Consider the following 21784-nt stretch of genomic DNA (forward strand, 5'->3'; position numbering starts at 1 on the left):
ATCTGAATCTAACCACCATCTCCCACAGTATTTCCAGGGTTCTAAGGGCTTATGTTTTCTTATTCAACCTTGCTCTGTTGTCTCATCCTTTTACTTTAGCTGTTCTCTTTTCTCAGACCCAGATCAACTCAAATAAAACAGTTACTTTTCCCTTAACTGCCTATTTCCCAAAGTTTCCCTTCCATAAAGCATTATGTTACTGAAGTTTGCAAAGGATTATTGAAATAAGAAATAATAGCATATTTAATTAAATGACATATTGCTATAGTTTGAATACTTGTGTCCCCCCAAAATGCATATGTTGAAATCTTAATGCTCATGTGGTGGTATTAGGAGGTGGGGCCTTTGGGAGGTGTTTAGATCTTGAGAGTGGATCCCTTGTGAAGGGTATTAGTGCTCTCATAAAAGACCCCACAGAGCTCCCTAGTCCCCTTTCACCATGAGGACACAGCAAGAATGCCCTGGCTATGAAGAGAGTCCTCACCAGAGTGTGACTGGTGAGGACTGGAACCTTGATCTTGGACTTCCCACCTTCTAGAGCTGTAAGAAATAAATTTCTGTTGTTTATAAGCTACCTAGTCTGTGGTATTTTGTTGTAGCAGCCTGAAAGGACTAAGACACATATCAAATTATCTTTTCAAGGCACCACAAATGATTTATTGAATACCTTTGTTCCTAGTAACCTAGCCTCGTGTTGCATTTCTGAGACCATATCTAAGTTAATCTGACATCTCTGTTCTCTTAAGCCTTACCAACCCTCTCAAAAATAAAATTCCTCACATTTTCTTCTAAGTATAAATTCAGCCTTTGTAGACTTTCGTCCAGATGGGACCAATGGGCAGGGTAAGCAGGTACCCAACATTTTCACAATAGAATTCAAGTTCCCTAGTCCTTCATAATCCAGCATCCACCTACCTATCAACTCTTTTCTTCTCTCAGCAACCCTCCATATGGCCTTCCTACAGTGAATACTAAAATGGCTGCATTTTTCTGAAAGCATCATGCTTTCTTTTCTCTGTGCATTTACACTTGCCGTGCCTTCTAACATGATATACAGTTTCCTTTCTCATGTTGTAACCAGCTCAAATATCATCTCCTAAAAGACTTTCCTGATCACCTACCCATTCTGACTCTGCTTAACTATCTATCCTCTTTGTACCCGTAGTCCCCTGGTCATGCATCAACTCTAATTAATGTCTTCTTGCTTATATTCTGTTAAATAATGTAGACTGTGATTGTCCCTGGGAGATGAAACTATGTCTTTTATTTTATTGATGTGACTCCTCAGTTCCTACCTAGCAGAGAATAGACAATCAATACATGTTTTTGAATGAACGGTTATTGGGGTTTTGATTTGCCTAATAGATGGGACCACCTAAAGCACTTTGATGACCTATTCCCAAATATTTGTGAAAGAGAATTAAAGCATGTATTATACTATACTATTTCATACTTGAACAGAATGTGAGGACTTATTCTCTCATGTTTGTTTGACACTATCATATATGTACTATTCACTCCTGACATATTTTTTAAATTGTGCATCATAATATTGAAATAGTAGGTAAATCGATAGTATTAATGGTTACTGAGGTTGGCAAACATCATCTTATGCCTTTGTTTTCACTATGAAATAAGCAAGGGTGAAAAGTTGCTTTATAAAACATAGGAAGTTAGGTTTTTAGCAACATTTGGGAAGAAAAAATGTGTGGTTTGCAAAGTGACAATTCACTGAGTTGACTTCATTGTCATTTGAATACCTTATTGTTGCAGCTTTTAATTTCCCTTCACAAAGCCATATTCTCTGCTTAAGAGTGGTATCATTTAGTGCTTGGAACAGTTGCTCCCTAGACATTTGTTTCAACATAAACAATTAAAAGGCAGCTTTGGAATGTTCCCAAGCTAGCTATAGGATGTACTGGGAAAGGAGTTTAGTATGTTCTATGAAGTCCCTTTCCCCTTCGTAAAGTTACACATCCCAGCAAATATGCTTTACAAAATCATTTTTCCACTCAGAGATCTAAGTGCATCTGTCCAACATACATTTGCATTTTCCTCCCATTGAATTTGTTCTAGAGGCTCATCCAAATAGCATCTCATCTGGTATCTTTAGGAAACAATCCAATACTTCTTAGGAGTTTGGCTTCCCAAATGCTGGCTTCTAGCTCTTTTGGCAGAAGTGTGATGGTCCAGTGCTTATGAGCCAGTGACATCCAAAATTCTGCTTCTGTTAGGTAGACACTTGTTAATTCTCCCTAATATATCTGGGTTTCAACCTCCTTACATCACAGCTGGAGCCCTTGATGTTTTTATGCTGATGGCCTGACCCTAGTCTTGCTGTTCCTTCTGTTCTCTACAGAAACGTCAAGGAACTTGACATGGAGATCAAACTTTGAAACTTCACAAAATAAGTTTTATTAACATATTAACACTTGCATGGCCAAAGGATCCACTGGGTTGTGCCTCATAAATTGTTCTATAATGAGGGTTTAATGTGTCTGAGCAAAAGTAAAGAAAAGAAAAGAAAAACAATATACCCCAGAGTCTTCAATGAAGCTGATTTGTCAATTTAATGGATATCCTTTCATTCTGAGATGATGTCTTCTCCTACACTCTTTGTGTTAAAATATCCTTTGTCCTATGAAATGATGATGACAGTAGACGCGAGTTAATAAATTTTAAATGTCTTTACTTGGAAAAAATCAAAAGTTAAAAAGCTTGTTTTTCTCCCCAAAAAACTATTTTGGAGATATTTACTTGTCTGTGAGATTCAGAAGATTAACAATCACTATAAAAAGTTGCAATAAATCTGGTAAGAAAGCTAACATTTACTGTATTTTGGGCACTCTCTAGCAGTTTACATATTTAATATACATTAATTCCTCTAATCTTCACAATGTTCCTGGAGATATTATTTTATAGATGAGGAAACTGAGGATTAGAGGAGTCCCACTATAGCTAATTTAGCCAAATATCTACTTCTTGACCCCCTAATAAATTTCTTCCCAGTATTTTAGAAACTTCAGTAATTAGAGTGATTAATGTTAAAGAATATCAAGTCTAGACTTTTCATCTTACACATAAATAACTGGAGACACAGAGATGCTAGGGCCTGGCCTGAGGTGAGAAATGGAGATAGAGATAGAAGCAGAACCAGAGTTCCATTGTCCATGGTGTCAACTCATCTGGTTTCATGGCCTGAAGTGCAGGTTCAGAGGTCTGAACACAGGAAATATGAGGGCAATGTTTGAAATATACAGAAAGAGAATCTGGTACATGGAAAATTCCATAAGCATCCAGAGTGTGAACTTTGAAGCGAGGATTTAATTCACATGGTGGCCCATTCAACATGGAAGTTCAGGTTTGCTAAGAATATATCCAGTGATGATGATGAAGCATATACAATTATAAACATAGTATACTTTTGCTGGAATACCCTGAAACAAAATTAATCAGAATCCCTGTATTTCTTGCAATACACAGTGTGTGTACCTGTGTGTGAAGTCGTACTTTATCCAGTCCATCTTACAGCATCTGATGCATCTTGTCCTGATAAAATAGAGTGATTCTAGTAAAAAGGCAGGCAATATTACCAGGGTGTAGTGAAATAACCTAAATTGAAGTGTTCCTGGGATAAGCTCCTGTGCATATCCATCAATAAATCAATGTGATTAATATAAGAGGTATGTCAGGTAATTTATTAATAAAATAATATGTTATATTTTTCTGAATATTGTAATAGTTTTGGCATTTCTCATTTAAAAATATATTTTATTTAGTATTCATAAAATTCCTTAAAAAGAGAATGAGCAGTTGTAAAAGTTTCAGGTCTATAAATCTGAATTTGCTCCTAAAGGAGAACATGGAAGATAAAGTATACAGTTTCCTCCCTTGTGGATTAGCAAGGGGCAAGAAAGTGCCTTGTCATTACAGACACATTGAAGAACAAGGTAACTCCTCTTAGATAAAAGGGAATAGTTTTCACTTACATAGAAGGACGAATTGGAAACAGTGGATACAGACTTGGGAAGTTCTAATTTTGGAGCTTATAAATTTGTAAGAAAATATCTCTCTGTGTTGGGCTTCCTCAAGTAGCACATAACTTGTTATCAATGGCATGGGGTATTCCATGGACCAATAAAGTCCAGTGAAATTCAGCCAACCAAATGGGACTTTCTCTTGATTATGGTTTCCCAGGAACCATGATGTGTACTAGTAACAGGAATTGAGAATACAAAGATTGATTCCATGGGTTGATTTTAGAATAATAATTCTATCACATCAATTAAAATATTATCATACACAGGAAAAATAATATATTGCACCTTCTGAGATTTTCAGTAAAATTATGTTAATCAAGTCATTTAAACATAATTTATACTGGTACTGGCACAAAAAGAGACTTATAGATCAATGGAAAAGGATAGAAAGCCCAGAAATAAATCCATGTGCCTATGGTCAATTAATCTATGATAAAGGAGGCAAGAATATACAGTGGAGAAAAGACAGTCTGTTCGGGCTTCCCTGGTTGTGCAGTGGTTAAGAGTCCGCCTGCCGATGCAGGGCACACGGGTTCGTGCCGCGGTCCGGGAAGATCCCACATGCCACGGAGCGGCTGGGCCCGTGAGCCATGGCCGCTGAGCCTGCGCGTCCGGAGCCTGTGCTCCGCAACTGGAGAGGCCACAACAGTGAGAGGCCCGCGTACCGCAAAAAAAAAAAAAAAAAAAAAGACAGTCTTTTCTAAAAGGGGTGCGGGAAAACTGGACAGCTACATGTAAAAGAATGAAATTTGAACCCTCCCTAATACCATACACAAAAATAAACTCAAAATGGATTAAAGACCTAAATGTAAGGCAGGACACTATAAAACTCTTAGAGGAAAACATAGGCAGAACACTCCTATAAATCACACAAGATCTTTTAGGATCCACCTCGTAGAGCAATGAAAATAAAACAAAAATAAACAGATGGGACTTAATTAAACTTAAAAGTTTTTTGCACAGCAAAGGAAACCATAAACAAAACAAAAAGGCAACCCACAGAATGGGAGAAAGTATTTGCAAACGATACGACCAACAAGGAATTAATCTTCAAAATACACAAATAGCTCATGCAGCACAATAAAAAAAAAAAGAAACCAATAAAAAGATGGGCAAAAGATCTAAATAGACAGTTCTCCAAAGACGACATACAGATGGCCAAAAAGCACATGAAAAGATGCTCAGCATTGCTGATTATTAGAGAAATTCAAATCAAAACTACAGCGAGGTATCACCTCACACTTGTCAGGATGGTCATCATCAAAAAGTCTATAAACAATAAAGGCTGGAGAGGGTGTGAAGAAAAGGGAACCCTCCTGCACTGTTGGTGGAATGTAAATTGATGAAGCCACTATGGAGAACAGTATGGGGGTTCCTTAAAAAACTACAAACAGAGCTACAGTATGATCCAGCAATCCCACTGGGCATATACCAGAGAAAACCATAATATGAAAAGCTACATGCACCCCAATGTTCACTGCAGCACTATTTACAATAGGCAAGACATGGAAGCAACCTAAATGTCCATTGACAGATGAATGGATAAAGAAGATGTGGTATACATATATATATATACACTACTATATATAAAATAGATAATCAACAAGGACCTACTGTATAGCACAGGGAACTCTACTAAATATTCTGTAATAACCTAGATGGGAAAAGAATCTTAGAAAGAATTGATATATGAAAAAAATTTATAGCCATACACACTTACTTCAGAAGCCTTTTGTTTTCCCTTGTGGTCTCTATATTTACTTGAACCCAGTGATTTCTTCAATATCTCCTTTCAGAATTGATAGAATCTCAGGACAATCTACTCTTCTTGAAAAATTAGAAAATTTTTAGTAGTGGATCTACAGTTTTTAGCCCACACTATACAAGTTACTAAACTAGTTTCATCTCAAGGCTCTCAAGCAGAAGTACAAAGTACTATAAGTTGGCTTCAAGCATTTTATTGTTGACTGCTCCTTGATGTTTTGTGTTGTCATTGACCATGGAAATGAAACAAAACAACAGAAGCAGAAATTTGACTTTCATATTCACTGTATCACTCTTTACACAACCAAAAATGGGAACACCTTTAAAAAAAAATTTTTATTGGAGTATAGTTGATTTACAATGTTGTGTTAGTTTCAGGTGTACAGCAAAGTGAATCAGTTATACGTATACATATATCCACTCTTTTTTAGATTCCTTTCTCATATAGGCCATTATAGAGTATTGAATAGAGTTCCCTGTGGTATAGAATAAGTCCTTATTAGTTACCCATTTTATATATAGTAGTGTGTATATGTCAATCCCAATATCCCAATTTATCCCTCCTCCCCTTTCTCCCTGGTAACCATGAGTTTGTTTTCTACAGCTGTGCTGCAACACGGAGAGACCTAGAGACTGTCATACTGAGCGAAGTAAGTCAGACAGTGAAAGACAAATATCATATGATATCGTTTATATGTGGAATCTAAAAAAAGATACAAATGAATTTATCTCCAAAACAGAAATAGAGTCACAGATGTAGAAATGGGAACATCTTAATGTCTGAGCCTTAATCTCTACAATATATTTTTTCTGCATGTTATAACATTATTTCACGTTTCATCTTAAATGAAGTATATGATCATTGCTTGACATGGAAAGAATAAACTTTATATTGATAAAAGTCGTAAATAATATGCATTTTTTTATAAAATGAAAGTTGAATAATAATATTTCTATGAAAGACATAATTTTGAATTAAGCTAATAATAGGGCTTAAACTTATTTGCTCTTTTATCAAATGCACAATTTTCATGCACTATATTTATATGATACTTTGACTTTTAATGAGACAAAACAGAGATAAAAGATACATCTACTTTTCAATTGAAATTGTAGTGAGAATGTTAGATGGGTACACATAAATAAAAATAAAAACTGAAATGGCAAATGAGCACAAATGGGCAATAGATATATGATAAATACTTGTACTCACTGATTACTGTACTATAAAATAAAGTATAAATCATATATGCTTTTTACTGATCAGATTAGCCAAATTTAAGAGGATTGCCAGCCAGTTATGGTTAAAAAGCTGGGAGAAATAGAAACTTGCAAACACTTCTGGTTTGCTGGTAATGTAATACAAAACTTAGAGAGGGTAATTGGGCAGTATGTATAAAATTTTAAATGGGCACACCTCTACCATAGTAATTCCATGTGTTGGTAATTATTCTGACATAGTAGCCACAGTGAGGTTTTATTTGCACTATGGAACTTACAAGTTATCACTGTATATTCAGAAAATGTCAGGTTTTTAACTTCTTCCCTCTGTGAAGGAAAAAGTGAAATCAATTTAGTTTTGATATAAGCCACCCATCCAAGCTTTAATTTTCAAGGGCAAGGATTACTTTAAAACTTTATATTTAAAAAAAATATATTTCCTTCTGCCTAAACTTTTATAGTTAAAGTAGGTTATGCTTTTTCCTTGAATATAATAAAACAGCAGAAGAGATGATGGAAGAAAGGACTAGGAGAAAAAAATCTTAAGAGGATTTGTGGGAGGGATTTTAGTCATGTTTTATTTTCCCTAACAGTTCTCCAAATCCATCTCTTTATAGCTAACATGTCATTATTTGCCAGAACAAACCCAACCTGGATTTGAAGACCAATGGGCCAGTTTACAAAATTTAGGACATCCAGAACTAGGTAGAGTGTTCTCTGAAGATATGAAGCTAAACAATTGTGAAGCTCTAGGTCTCAGTATGTATGGAAAGTAAATTCTTCAGCAGATATTCATTGTGGATGGTAATAAACAGCTGTGCCTGTTGGACACCATTTGAAGGTAGCAACCTGGTAACAAGATAACATGTGAATTGCTCATTTTTAAAACAATAAGTTTGGGACTGAAGCTAAACAATTACAACTAAAATATTGCAGATGGCCTCCACTGATTGAAATAATGTCAATTGCTACTACTGTTCACCTTGATTAATAGGTGTTTGTTATGCCACCTGGACCTTTAAAAAAGGATCTTTTATGTTTTTAATGTGGCTATTAATGTAATCGGTGCATACATATATTCAATAATTTATCATATTGATGCATAATTCCAAATAAATATGACATATTCACGTGGGAATATGATAAACTTCCTAGTTAACATTCCAAAAATCTTTTAAACTGAAACATGTGCTAACAATACTAAAATAAATAAATAGATAAATAAGTGTCCTGAGGCTGCTGATGGCCTTTTTAGAAAGTGCTGAGGGACAGGTGGACCAGACCATGTAACCTTCAGGGTGAGACTACCTCCTAAAGCCACGAGGACCTTTTCCTTGTGAGTCGTCCAGCCAATTGTCCTTGACAAACCCTTTTCAGATGGGTGAAGAAATAGTCATATTTTGAGGCTCCCCCAAAACTTGACTATATGGCTCATGTGTCTGTTATGTTCAATGTTTGTGTTAAAATGATATGATGGTGATGTTGATAATGAAATGATGATGACAATCCTTTTAAAAATTACCATATATTTTTATATATTGAGAGGGAAATATAAAAAGAGGTGAAAAAATATTTACTGAATGCCAAGTGATTTTCACATATGTGATTTCTTTAAGAGAAATATAGCTTGGGTATACCCAATAATCCAAATTTCTTTTTCAAAAATTATTTTTAAAACTGTCTTGATCCCCAATCCCATGCTATATGCAGACAGAAATCTAGTGTCCTCTTATCAGTAACGTTAAGAATTTTCTGAGCTCTTCCTTTTGTCCTAAGAAACTCCTGCTTAGATTTCTTACTTCCATTTATGCTTGATTGTTCTCCTCTGTGTTACTTTTCTTGTCTATTCTTTTATCTATATCTCATATGAACCCCAAAGTAAAGTGAAGCTCTCCCTTTCCTTTAATGGCTCCCAACACTCAACAGACACATGACAATTACTGAAATACTGGATAATCAGGGAACAGCATAGTTCAGAAACTGATGTAAAATTTAATAGCTTAAAAGATATATTTGTACCTGAATGTTTATTAGCCCTTCCTCTTATAGGCAATTTTGCATGGCCCAAGTTTTCTGCCTGACCCTGCTCTTCTGCCACTTGTTGAGTTGTCTCTCTCCGTCATTACAACTCTTCCCTTTCTCCTTTTTTCCATCCCTATCCAATACTACCTCTTTAGGGTGTGCCTCACTTTCCCTGTCTTCCCTCACAGAAATATAATTCTTCTTACTTCTTTCACAGATCAAATCAGCCATCCATTTATTTATTCATCAGCTTCCACATCTTGAGATTCAATGTATACATTTACACAAAAATGACCTATGGCGGTTCCTTAAAAAAACAAAAATAGAACTACCATATGACCCAGCAATTTCACTACTGGGCACATAACCTGAGAAAACCATAATTCAAAAAGACACATGCACCCCAATGTTCATTGCAGCACTGTTTACAATAGCCAGGACATGGAAGCAACCAAAATGTCCACTGACAGATGAATGGATAAATAAGATGTGGTACATATATACAATGGAATTATTACTCAGCCATAAAAAAGGAACGAAATTGGGTCATTTGTAGAGATGTGGATGGACTTAGAGACTGTCATACAGAGTAAAGTAAGTCAGAAAGAGAAAAACAAATATCGTATGTCAATGCATATATGTGGAATCTAGAAAAATGGTACTGATGAACCTATTTGCAGGGCACCAATAGAGATGCAGATGTAGAGAACAGACGTGTGGATGTGGGGCGGGAAGGGGAGGGTGGGATGAATTGGGAGATTGGGATTGACATATATACACTACTATGTGTAGAATAGGCAGCTAGTGGGGACCTGCTATATAGCAGGGAGCTCAGCTTGGTGTTCTGTGGTGACCTAGATGGTTGGGATGGGGGGGATGGGAGGGAGGTCCAAGAGGGAGGGGATATATGTATACATACAGCTGATTCACTTCATTGTACAGCAGAAACTAGCACAACATTGTAAAGCAAATATGCCCCAATTTTTTTTAAAGTACCTAAAAATGACCAATCAATGTATTTTACTAACTAAAAGAACACAAAATCTTTATCTAAAAGGTATTTTGCATTACAAACGTAAACTTTATTCAAAAAAGGTGTTTATAGTCTCACTTTTAAAATAAGAATACTGAGACTCAGAGATTAATTAGCCTGTCCAAGTCACACAGCTCGTGAGAGTTAGAGTTTGTATATACATCAGTACGCCTGTTGGTATGGACACTTGCCCTGGATATTTTGTTTGCTTTATGACATTGTTCTATATATATCTCTATATATAAACACACACACACACACATATATATATATATATATATATATATGTTGCATTTAGTCCTTTAGGACATAGCCAGCATTTAGTCCAACAGTTAGAACAAGCAGATTCAATGACATCAACTGGAATTCAGGAAAGCTTCTTGGTATCTAAGATGGTAGTAAGTACCAAAGAAATACAGAGAGACTTGAGGCCAATAAGGCAATGAATGTTAAATAAACTTTAGCAAAACAAGAAGAAAGGCTCTAAGTAAACAACCTACTGAATGGGAGAAAATATTTGCAAATGATATGACTGATAAGGGGTTAATATCCGACATATATAAACAGCTCGTACAACTCAACATCAAAAAAACAAATATCCCAATTAAAAAATGAGCAGAAGAACTTAATAGACATTTTTTCAAAGAGAAAATGCAGATGGAAACAGGCACATGAATAGATGCTCAACATCAATAATTATCAGGGAAATGCAAATCAAAACCACAATGAGATATTACCTCACACCTGTTCAAATTGCTATCATCAAAAAGAACACAAATGACAAATGTTGGCGAGGACATGGAGAAAAGGGAACCCTTGTACACTGCTGGTGGGAATGTAAATTGGTACAACTACTAGGGAAAACAGTATGGTAGTTTCTCGAAAAACTAAAAATAGAACTATCACATGACCCAGCAATTCCACTCCTGGATATATATCCAAAAAAAATGAAAACACTAATTCTAAAAGATACATGCACCCCAATGTTCATAGCAGCATTATTTACAATTTCCAAGATATGGAAGCAAGCTAAGTGTCCATCAATAGATGACATATATAGAGATTTAATATATCTATATATTTTTAAAAAATGAATTTTTGCCATTTGCAGCAACATGGATGGACTTGGAGGGCATTATGCTAAATGAAATAAGTCAGACAGAGAAAGATAAATACTGTATGATAGTACTAACATAAAAGAACAGACTCACAGATACAGAGAACAAACTAGTGGTTACCAGTGGGGAGAGGGAAGGGGGAGGGACAATATAGGGATAGGGGGGTAAGATGTACAAACTATTCGGTATAAAATCAAACTCTATACAGTTATATCAGAGGCTCCAGTAATTCAAGTATCTAAAAGAGTGTTCTCAAACAGATGTGATATTTTAAATGGACATATATATATTTGCAGGAAAATTAATAAAGTATGTGTAGGATACTTTATCAATTAATATCTTTGCCTACAGGTCTTTTGTTGAATCTGTTAGGCATTTATTATCTCCCTGTTTAAACAACTCCTGTGCAAATACTTGTGTTTGAAACCTATGTATTCTTTCAGAAGATACCTTGGAAAGTCCCACGTTTTATTTCTGTGCTATCTCTGCTGGAGGTAGTCTGAAAGCATTTTAATTAAGTCATTTTGGATATAACATTTTTTATCACCTTGGATATAATTATCAGGTACTGCATTATTAGGTCTTCAAGTAAATAACATTTGAGGAGTTGTGGGAGGAAAGAATATATTTTACAAAATGTTACAATTAAGTTCACAACTGACCTTTGACTATTAGGAGGTATGTTTGTTGTTAAAAATATATAATGGATAATGCAGAAATAGAGACACAGATGTAGAGAACAAACGTATGGACACCAAGGGGGGAAAGTGGCTGGGGGCAGGGTGGTGGTGGGGTGAATTAGGAGATTGGGATTGACATATATATACACTAATATGTATAAAATAACTAATAAGAACCTGCTGTATAAAAAATAAATAAAATAAAATTCAAAAAAATATGTATATATAATGGACAGTTAAGGAAATTACCAGAAAGTAAGAAAAACTGTGAGCTCCTCATATAAAGATTTCAGTGTAGATTTTGTAAAGGAGTATGTTATACTTAAAGATAAAATGGAAGAGGCAGCCGTGGTTGTTTCCTATTGTTGTTCCTCATTACACAGATAGATACAGAGACCATGAATACAGAGAACTTATGTGTCTCTTCTCTTCTATCTTCCCCCATTACTGTATCTACTTCTGTCTTAGTCTGCTTGTGCTGCCATAACCGAATACTAGAAATTGGGTGGCTTCAAAAATATAAATTTATGTTCTCACAGTTTTGGAGCTTGGAAAGTCCAAGACCAAGTTACCAGTAGGGTTTGTGGATGGCTGCCTTCTTGCTGTGTCCTCACATTGTAAAGAGAAAAAGCTCTGCTGCCTTTTTCTCTTCTTATAAGGGCATTAGCCCCATCAGATCAGGGCCCCACTCTTATCATTTCACCTAACCTTAATTACATTTTATCCCCAAATATAATCATATTGGGAATTAGGGCTTCGACATTGGATTTTAGGGGGCACACACAGTCCACAGCAACTCTTTTGTCTTGATGTATAAGCAAAGTGAGAAAATAAATTTTGCAAAATGTGCTGCCTTCTGATTAACTTTGTGTGTTTATATAAAAAACACTTTTCACTAGTAGAGGATGTACCCATGACTGATTTATAAAATAAACCTTCTGCAGCATGTATGTGACTGATAGAGCTATATTGATTCGGCAATCCTGGTATGCTGCGTGGTTTTCAGATCTGTCATTCTGCACCTCGTATCTGGTTAGGAAAAGACTAAATGAGAAAATGAAAGGCATAAGGCCTGCATGATCCCTCTGCTGTACATGTGGAAATCTTCAAAGCCACCTTTATAGTAATGAAACCATCACTTTTCATATACATAAATCCTGAGCTGAGCGGTTCAGAAATGGCTTCCCACTGATCCCTACACTTGCTCATGAAGTCCCTGACACTGGCCTATTAAAATGTTAAGTGGGTCTGGACCAAGCAAATGATAATAACAGTTAACCTGGGGGCAAAGAAAATTGTTCTCGCCAGAGGAATGAATTTGTATTACTTCCCAAGGTGGGAACGTTTAACTAGAGATCAGACTCTGGCACATGGTTACTGCAATTGTCTCATGATATAGGGTCTGATTAAACCAGCAGCTGAGAGAAGCCAGACACCACAGCAGCTATTTAATCCATGAGCTCCTCTAGGAAACTCAATTTGTGGCTGAACAGAAGTCTGACTTAAATTCTTCTACCCTTATCTTTTCCCCCTCTCTGACTGTGTTTGATGCCAAAAGATATAAACATGTCTAAATATATAAATAACATAGACGTAAATAAAAGCAGTGGTTGTATTTAAACCTCCTTATTAGTAGCTATCAGATGAATCAAACAGTGATTTACCTTTTGAACTCATCTAGAAAGACTCTAAATATTTAAAGGACTTCAACCGGCCAGGTTTTGTTTTTTGTTTTAGTTTGTTTGTGGTCTGCTTTCATTATTTTTAAGAAAAAGTCTATGGCTTGATAGTGGGTTCCTACATTAATTATAGGGGATTCACAAAAAGCTTTCAAGGGGTTGGGCATCTGTGATTTTTCGTTGAATTTTAGATGTGTATGAGTACATTTTTCTTTTGGGTAGAATGTTCATACCTTCAACAGATTCTCAAGGAAGCTTGTAAGTTTCAAAGTTTAATAACCACTGCTCTTGAGCTATCACAGAGTGGAGTCAATCAGTTAAGTTCTAAGGTCAAAATGCATTTGTCTGCTTGAGTTGCCATAACAAAAATACCACAGACCATGTAGCTTAAATAACAGAAATGTATTTTCTCACAGTCCTGGAGACTAGAAGTCCAAGATTAATGTGCTATCAGGGTGGGTGTCTTGTGAAGTCTCTCTTCCTGGTTTGATAGCCTTCTGGCTGTGTCCTCACATGGCCTTTCTTCTCTGCAGGAGTGGAGAGAGGGAGATCTCTGGTGGCTCTTCTTCTTTTTACAAGTATATTAGTTCTATTGGATTAGGGGCCCACACTTATGACCTCATTCTACCTTTGTTACCTGGTTTCTCCAAATACATTCATATTGGAAGCTGGGACTTCAGCATGTGAATATTGGAGCGAACACAGTTCAGTCCATAGCAGTCAGTAAAATAAAAATAACACTTTAGATTGAGCCACGTCAAAAGCACACAGAGCCAAACTGAAAGAGCTCCAAGTAGTCAAAATTGGAATTATCTGAGCAACAAAAAATGATGATAATATTGGATTATAATCAAAGAACAGAAATATGAACCTATACTGATACAAATAAATAATTGATTGTACAAAGGGTGGATAAGGGACAAGTCTTCCTTACAGAAGACTCTCAAAGCATAACTGCAGATACATACCCATTCAGGTGGTGAAGCCTAATCCCCCTCCCTCATTGAGTAGAGGCTGAACTTAAAGATATATTTCCAAAGAATAGAGTATGGAAGCTAATAGTAACTTCACACTGGAGAAATCTGGCTGACATCATTTAACAAGCAATCAATAATGTAACCAGTGATAAATCATGTATCTTTTCACATCATATAAAGTAAACGGTAGGCACAAAACTTTACTGTTGTGATGAGTTTGATTAAGGGTAGATATTACAACTATTTCCCAGGAAATAGATTCCTATGGTCACTATTTCATTACCTTGGACAAACCAATAAATGAGTCACTCATATCCATTCTTTTGCCAATGAATAAATGAGAAATAATCAGCAATTTGAAAGAAATAGTCTTTGTAAGCAAAGGGAAGAGTAATTCATATCTTTCTACTTTTTAATATATCTTGGTAAAAATTCTGATAAATATCTGATACACACATGCATATACACACATGCGCACACACACATTCATATCTTTCTACTTTTTAATATATCTTGGTAAAAATTCTGATAAATATCTGCATATACACACATGCATATACACACATGCACACACACACACTCGCACACACACACAAATTCAAGCATGCTCCCTATTGGAAGTCCCTTTTCCTCTTAGCAAATATAATCTTGTGCACCATTCAAGGCCCATCTCAGATGGATTTTTTTGAATGAAATTATTCATGATCTTTCAAATAGAAAGACATTTCCTCTACTGTCATACTTCCATCATTTTTGTATTTTGTTATTTATATTTCTATATTTTCTCCATTTTACCTTTATATTATAAGCTACTTAATTAAAGACAGCTGTGAAAAGTGTTGTATACCTTTATTTTCTTAAGTGTAAGGACTCCTCTTTCTATTGGCTAGATTCCCAAGAATGGGATTGGTGCCAAAAGGATACTCACAGTTTTAATTTTAAAATATGTTACCAGATTGTTTACTACAACGTTTGTAATACCTAAAATTTTCTCTCACTAACTTTGTACCATTATATTTTCACAGATCTTTACATAAAGGGGAGCTCAGAAAATACTGCTTATCCTTTTATTTTAGGAAAGTAGCATAATGCATTAAATTGGCACCAGAGAGACCTTGATCTGAAGATTATTACCTCCACAATTTATTACCTGTGTGAAATTGGAGAAATTAAAATTACTGAACCTCATTTTTCCTGTTTGTAGAATGGGTTCACTACTTACATTTGAGACAGTTATGACCAAATATATGAAACAGTTTCTATTATACATGACTGCCATAAAAATACTTCTTTTAGAATTGCCAAAAATTTTATAAAATGCTTTACATTTGAGACAGTTATGACCAAATATATGAAACAGTTTCTATTATACATGACTGCCATAAAAATACTTCTTTTAGAATTGCCAAAAATTTTATAAATGCTTGAAAATGTCTGTATTATAACATTTTGTTGTAGCCCTTGAAATAATATGAATTTTATGTCTTTTCATGCTATCTTTAGGGTAATACATACAAATTTAAAAGATAAAAACTAAGGCACATTAAAATTTTCCGGAGTCTTTTTTTTTTTTTTTTTTTTTGGGCACGAACCCGTGTGCCCTGCATCGGCAGGCGGACTCCCAACCACTGCGCCACCAGGGAAGCCCCAGGGAAGCCCCCGGAGTCTTAGTTTATGTGAGCAAACATCAATTTGAATTGTGCATTGCCAAAGCAAAAGTGGTTAGGAGCACTTCACCAACAGGAGCTAGAGGAAAGGCTTTTCTAGAGCTTATGTAGAAGCAAAGCAAGGAAATTATATGATTGGCTATGGCTTAAGCAGTTCCCTTATTTGAGGAAGCCTAGTTGACTGTATGTAACTGGTTGTTCTTAAATTCTGCTTTCTTGGATATGAGTGCATTTATAGGAACTGACTCTAGCTTAGTTTTCCATGTGCTTTTGTAGGCTCCCAAAGCATTCGAGCCACCTCAGTCTAAAGGCCTCCTTGTATTACTTTAATAATACAAACATACACAACTTAAAAATACTTTTTAGAGAAAAACAGCATTGATTATTCTGTGTCTGAATTTTGAAAATATTTTCAGACACTTTGTGGCAGAAGGACATAGGAACAACAACAAGAATGTCAACAATAGAATTTCTATTATTTTGTATTTTCCACAGTATGACATTGTCTCATATGTAATCCATCAATAATCGTTCAATCAGCAACTATATGTCACTAGCACTATAATAGCAGCTTTAGGGCAGTAATTTTCCATCTGTAATTTGTGACTCAGTTAACGTATCATAAAATCAAATTTCAGCATTATGGCCAGTTTTAAAAATTACAGAGACATAAAGTAAAATAAAATAGAGAATGCCAGAATATAACTCATGGTATTGAGGATAAGAATTTTTCTATGAATACTTTAAAGTCATAAGCAAATATGCATGTTCAGATACATACATGTCTCTCTTTGTGGGTCAGTTATTTGAAAGGTATTTTTCACAGAGGGTAGTTGTAAAATAAATTTGAAAAACATTACTGTAAGAGATGGGATGGAAGACTATAGCATAATCATTTATTAAAAAGTACAAATCTTAAATTATTAATCACAAAACGGTGTAGTGGAGAACACATAGGACACAGGATCAAAAGAGGGAAAGATGATATGGAAGAGACTTGAAGAAGGAAGTGATGCGACCTAGTATTTCCACCTAGATGGACAGATAGTACATTAGGGCACATCATCCTGTTTAAAAGCAAGGCATAGGATTTTATTCAGTTAATTAATGCTTTTCAGGCATCTTACTGTGTGCCAAGTACTCTGTAGAAAATGGTGCTACGTAGTCAATCTTTGCAGTGTAAAATCTCATTGTTTTGTGGTTCAAAAGTAAAAGAGTTAGATGGCACAATTGGTCCAATATTCAGTAAGACTCATAAGAATCGGGGATCTTTCCCAAGATCATTCTTTGCTAATGACTTCAAGGACACAGAGGCTCACAGATAAAGGCAAAGCAAGAATCCGAAACTGTCAATGTTGCTTCTTGTTACTTTAAACTCTCCCTGGCCCAAATTTAACATAAGACCACTCTAACTGATACATGTGTGGCATTATTAACAAAGGGGAGAGATTTTTTGTCATGGAATATATCTTCCTTTTATACTATAAAAGTCAGAGAGCTTGTATAACATTTTCTAAAGAGCCATTCCCCATTCCATCCATTCCAAGTTTATTTGTAATAAGCAACGTATATAAGCAAGGCACTTCATACTAAAACCACTTAATGATAAGAATTTTTCCTTAAATATTATGTTTGCCAGGAAGTCTGTTATTAGCATGTTTATGAAGTATATTATTGAGGCATGTTTCTGTTTTTCTTGAACATCATTGCAGAAGGTGAATATAGACTATAGACCTGATTTTAACTTTCACTTATAGCCTAACCCCAGTCAATATATCCTTATCAAATATTACTCAGGTATCTCTTAATAATTCATCTTACTTCAATCTTTCATTAAAAATAATAATAACAAGCCCACTGACACCTCATATGACCACCAGGATTTAAATCACCCAATAAGGGAATAGAGATTCCCTCTATAAAGCATGTTAATTGTTATAATATCCCTATAAGAATCTTCTGATCTTATCCTAATCACTTAATTGCTCTTTTTTTCATCATTCAAAGTCATTTGTACCTTTTCATGTGTTAGTGGAGGCATTTAATTGTGAAATTCAATTTTTAAGACCAAATTCATTAATTTTTCTGGCCAGTCACTTTCCATCATTATTATATTATTTGGGAACTTCAAATCAAAACCTCTTCAATTTTCTCATCTGAGGATATCATCACATAATTTTTTTTAAATTCTACTAGTGAACTTACAAACCCTTTAATACACCTTGGATCTGTAGCAGAGAGATTGAAATGATATTTAATGTATCATCCATCTAATAAAACTAGAGCACCATTCTCTATTTCTTTCTAACAGAATTGACCCTTTCGTATGGTCACATATTCCCAGTGACTGGAATTGTGACTAGGAGCCATTGTTCAGTAGAATATTATTTCATATAGTTTGTGATCATAACCATTTCTCATGAATTATAGTGTTTTACAGACACAGCTTCCTAGTAATACTTAGATAATGCTGTCAATCTAATTTCTATAAAGGTGACATTCTCTATCCAATCTTTGACTAGTGTCCTTTTTGTCTCTGGTAACCAGACTATTATAGAACAATAGGTAAAGGCCAAAATGTCCAATGATGCCCTATGATAATTTAGGTGTATTTTAATGTTCCCATGGTTATACACCCTTCATCTGGAGCTCAAGCACACTAGACAGTAAAGACTCAGATTCTATAGCAATTAAAATGTCCAGTAGCCTTTGGTGAAAGGACGAATCCTCTCCCAGGGTTATTGACTGAAGTAATTACTTGATTAGCCAAGTTACTTATACCTTTACTCACCTCCCAGGCTGATTGATAGCCACAATCACTCTTCTGGAAGAGAGTTCTTATTAGCATCACTATTTGGAAAGATTAGCAAGCCTTTTTCATCATGGTGAGACTTTAGCATTGCCTTTCAGTTGGCTTCAGTAGTATCCCCACCAAAGCAGCACTTAAAATCCCCACAAGGCATCTGGCAAAATTTGGCCTTTACAGACCAAACCTTTACATGTATTGTTCTCATTGAAACTATCAGGTTCATGCCTTTTGGAACAATGGCATGCAACCAAAAATATTATATGCCAATGGGACTTTCATTTGTATTTATATATTCTACCCTCAAATACATCTCCATGCAGCTGGACAATAAGGCTGCACATAAATGTTCTTGGTCTACCTCTGGAGAGGAGTTATATGTGTATTGGGTCACCAAATTGCACCCAATTTACTTCTATTGAGGTTATCTGGGGTCCATTTCCACTTTTCTTATCTGAATTTCATCGGTACTCACTTTTGATAGAGTCAAATGGGAAAATCAAGCTAGAGCAAACCATTGGCTGGGTTCAATTCTGAGATACCACTTATTGCTAGAAGTGTTACCTTGGGTGGGTAACTTATTCTCCCTGTGCTTCAAATTTCTCAACTGTAAGATAAAACTAATGTTAATCTTACCTCACAGAGTTGTTTTGAAGATTAAATGAATTAGTGTGCTAATGTAATCAGAATATGATGTAGCACATAGTATGTGTTCAGTAAATTACATTCACCTTTATAATAAATTACAATCACTTAAAATAACTTTGGAGATGTACTTATTGTCACAGACATTTGGGATAAATAAACTGGGGCATGAACTGAAGTTGTACAATTGGAAGAAAATGAAAATGTGCTTCCCCATTTATTATGTGACTTTGCTAATAAGATTGAAAGGAAACTTGGAAGCATTAATAACAGTCTGATTACTGGCTGATTACTCTTAGTCAGTGGAAAGTACGTCAGGAAGAAATACTGTGGTTCTTAGCAATGAACCATTCCAGTTCCTCTCAAAGGAGATAGATGTGATCAGTTCCAGAGACCTACATCAAGAAAGGAGAGAAGGAATTCTAATAGAAGCTCATTGTACATGGGGTGCATTTATTAGTCAGTACTACAGCATTTGGCTGTACTAACCACATTTTCTAGTTTCTGTATCTGATGTTTTGGCATCTGAGGTCTTGCTGAGTAGGCAAGGACTGCCTTTCCCAGGGTTAGCAGTTTCCTAGAGATAGCAAACAACTCTCCCAATATGCAAACTAACCCCCACTCTCCTGTGTTATCAGGCTCTTAAACTCATGAGACACAATTCTTCCATAATCACTCTGGGGCCAAGCATCAGGCAATTAGGGGCTGCCCCTACACCACAGCGTCCACTGAAATTATTCAAACTAACCATTCCTAAAACCTACCAGCTCACTTACACTACCTCACCCATTTCTTCCCATAAAAATCACAACAAAGGCTTTTTTGCAGTTCCCCTGGATCTCTTTCCACCTTTGACTGGGCTCAGTGTTCTCTTGTGAGACTCTGCGTGGCCATGCTGTTCCCCTTTCTCTTAGAAACTGTGAGTAATAAACTATCTTTTCTTCTGTTCTGTGGAGTCACCATACACGAATAAAAACAAAATCCCAGATACCTTTTAAAACATTGGTAGACACAGCTTCTTTTAATTCTGTAGAAAAGCTGTGAAGCATGCCAAACTCCTTAGAGATAGTGATTATATCTTTTCTTTATTAGGTGGCTACTGTGGGATTACACGGTTTTGTTATAAACTTACTTTATTTTTAACTATTTTTAGGAGAAAAAATAAGAAAACCCCACAGTCAATTAAGGCATACACTGATCTAGATTCTACTAAAAATGCCAGGGATAATTATTATGATGAAAATAATTGCTTGTAATAAGTAAAGTTTCAGGTTAAAATAAAAAAGCCAAGGGCTAGCGAATATCTGATGCAATATATCACCTTCAAAATAACTAATATTTTTTGAGCAGTTATTGTTGTCCTAAGAGTTTTGTCATCCATTATTTCATTTAATTCTAGTGACAAACCTTAAAAGTATATACTATTATGATTTTCCACCAAGTTATTGGTGAGAAAACAGGTTTAAATTGAACAAGTCACTTGTTGAATTACATAGAGATAATAAAAGAAATTAAACTCAGTCTGACTTCAGAATCTCTAATTTTAACTTGTGATAAACTGGGTTTGAACCATAGCAGTCACCATCATTTACCATTTTCCACATTCTCCTTAGTTGTCTTTGCATTCATGGGATGATAGTAATGAAGGTGCCAACATCTTTAATTTGTTAAATATCTACAAGACCCTGTGATAGGTACTTCACTGATATAATACATACAATTGTCACAGAAAGGATATTATTGTTATCCTAGTGTTAGAGGTGAAGACACTGACATCCAAAAAGGTATAGTGATTTCCCCAGTGACACAGAGTGAGTCAGTTTCAGAGACAGGATTTAAATAAGAGTTTGTTTCCTTTCTATTGCCACCATCCCTACACGTCTCAGCATACTACACTATCTCAGTTATCAACTTCTAATATAATAGAAATAATAATGTAATAGAAATTGATAGTTATGAGAATTGGAGTGTTCAACTAACAAACCTCTTAGAGAATGCTTGGTAAGACAGTGCATTTGCTATATAACAAATATCCCAAAATATTGTAGCTTAAAACAACATTTATTATTGATTCTCTGGGTCAGGAATCTGAGTGTGGCTTAGCTGTAATTCTGGATCAGGGTTACTCACAA

Source organism: Physeter macrocephalus, chromosome 16 (assembly GCF_002837175.3).
Source record: "Physeter macrocephalus isolate SW-GA chromosome 16, ASM283717v5, whole genome shotgun sequence".
NCBI classification, from domain to species: Eukaryota; Metazoa; Chordata; class Mammalia; order Artiodactyla; family Physeteridae; genus Physeter; species Physeter macrocephalus.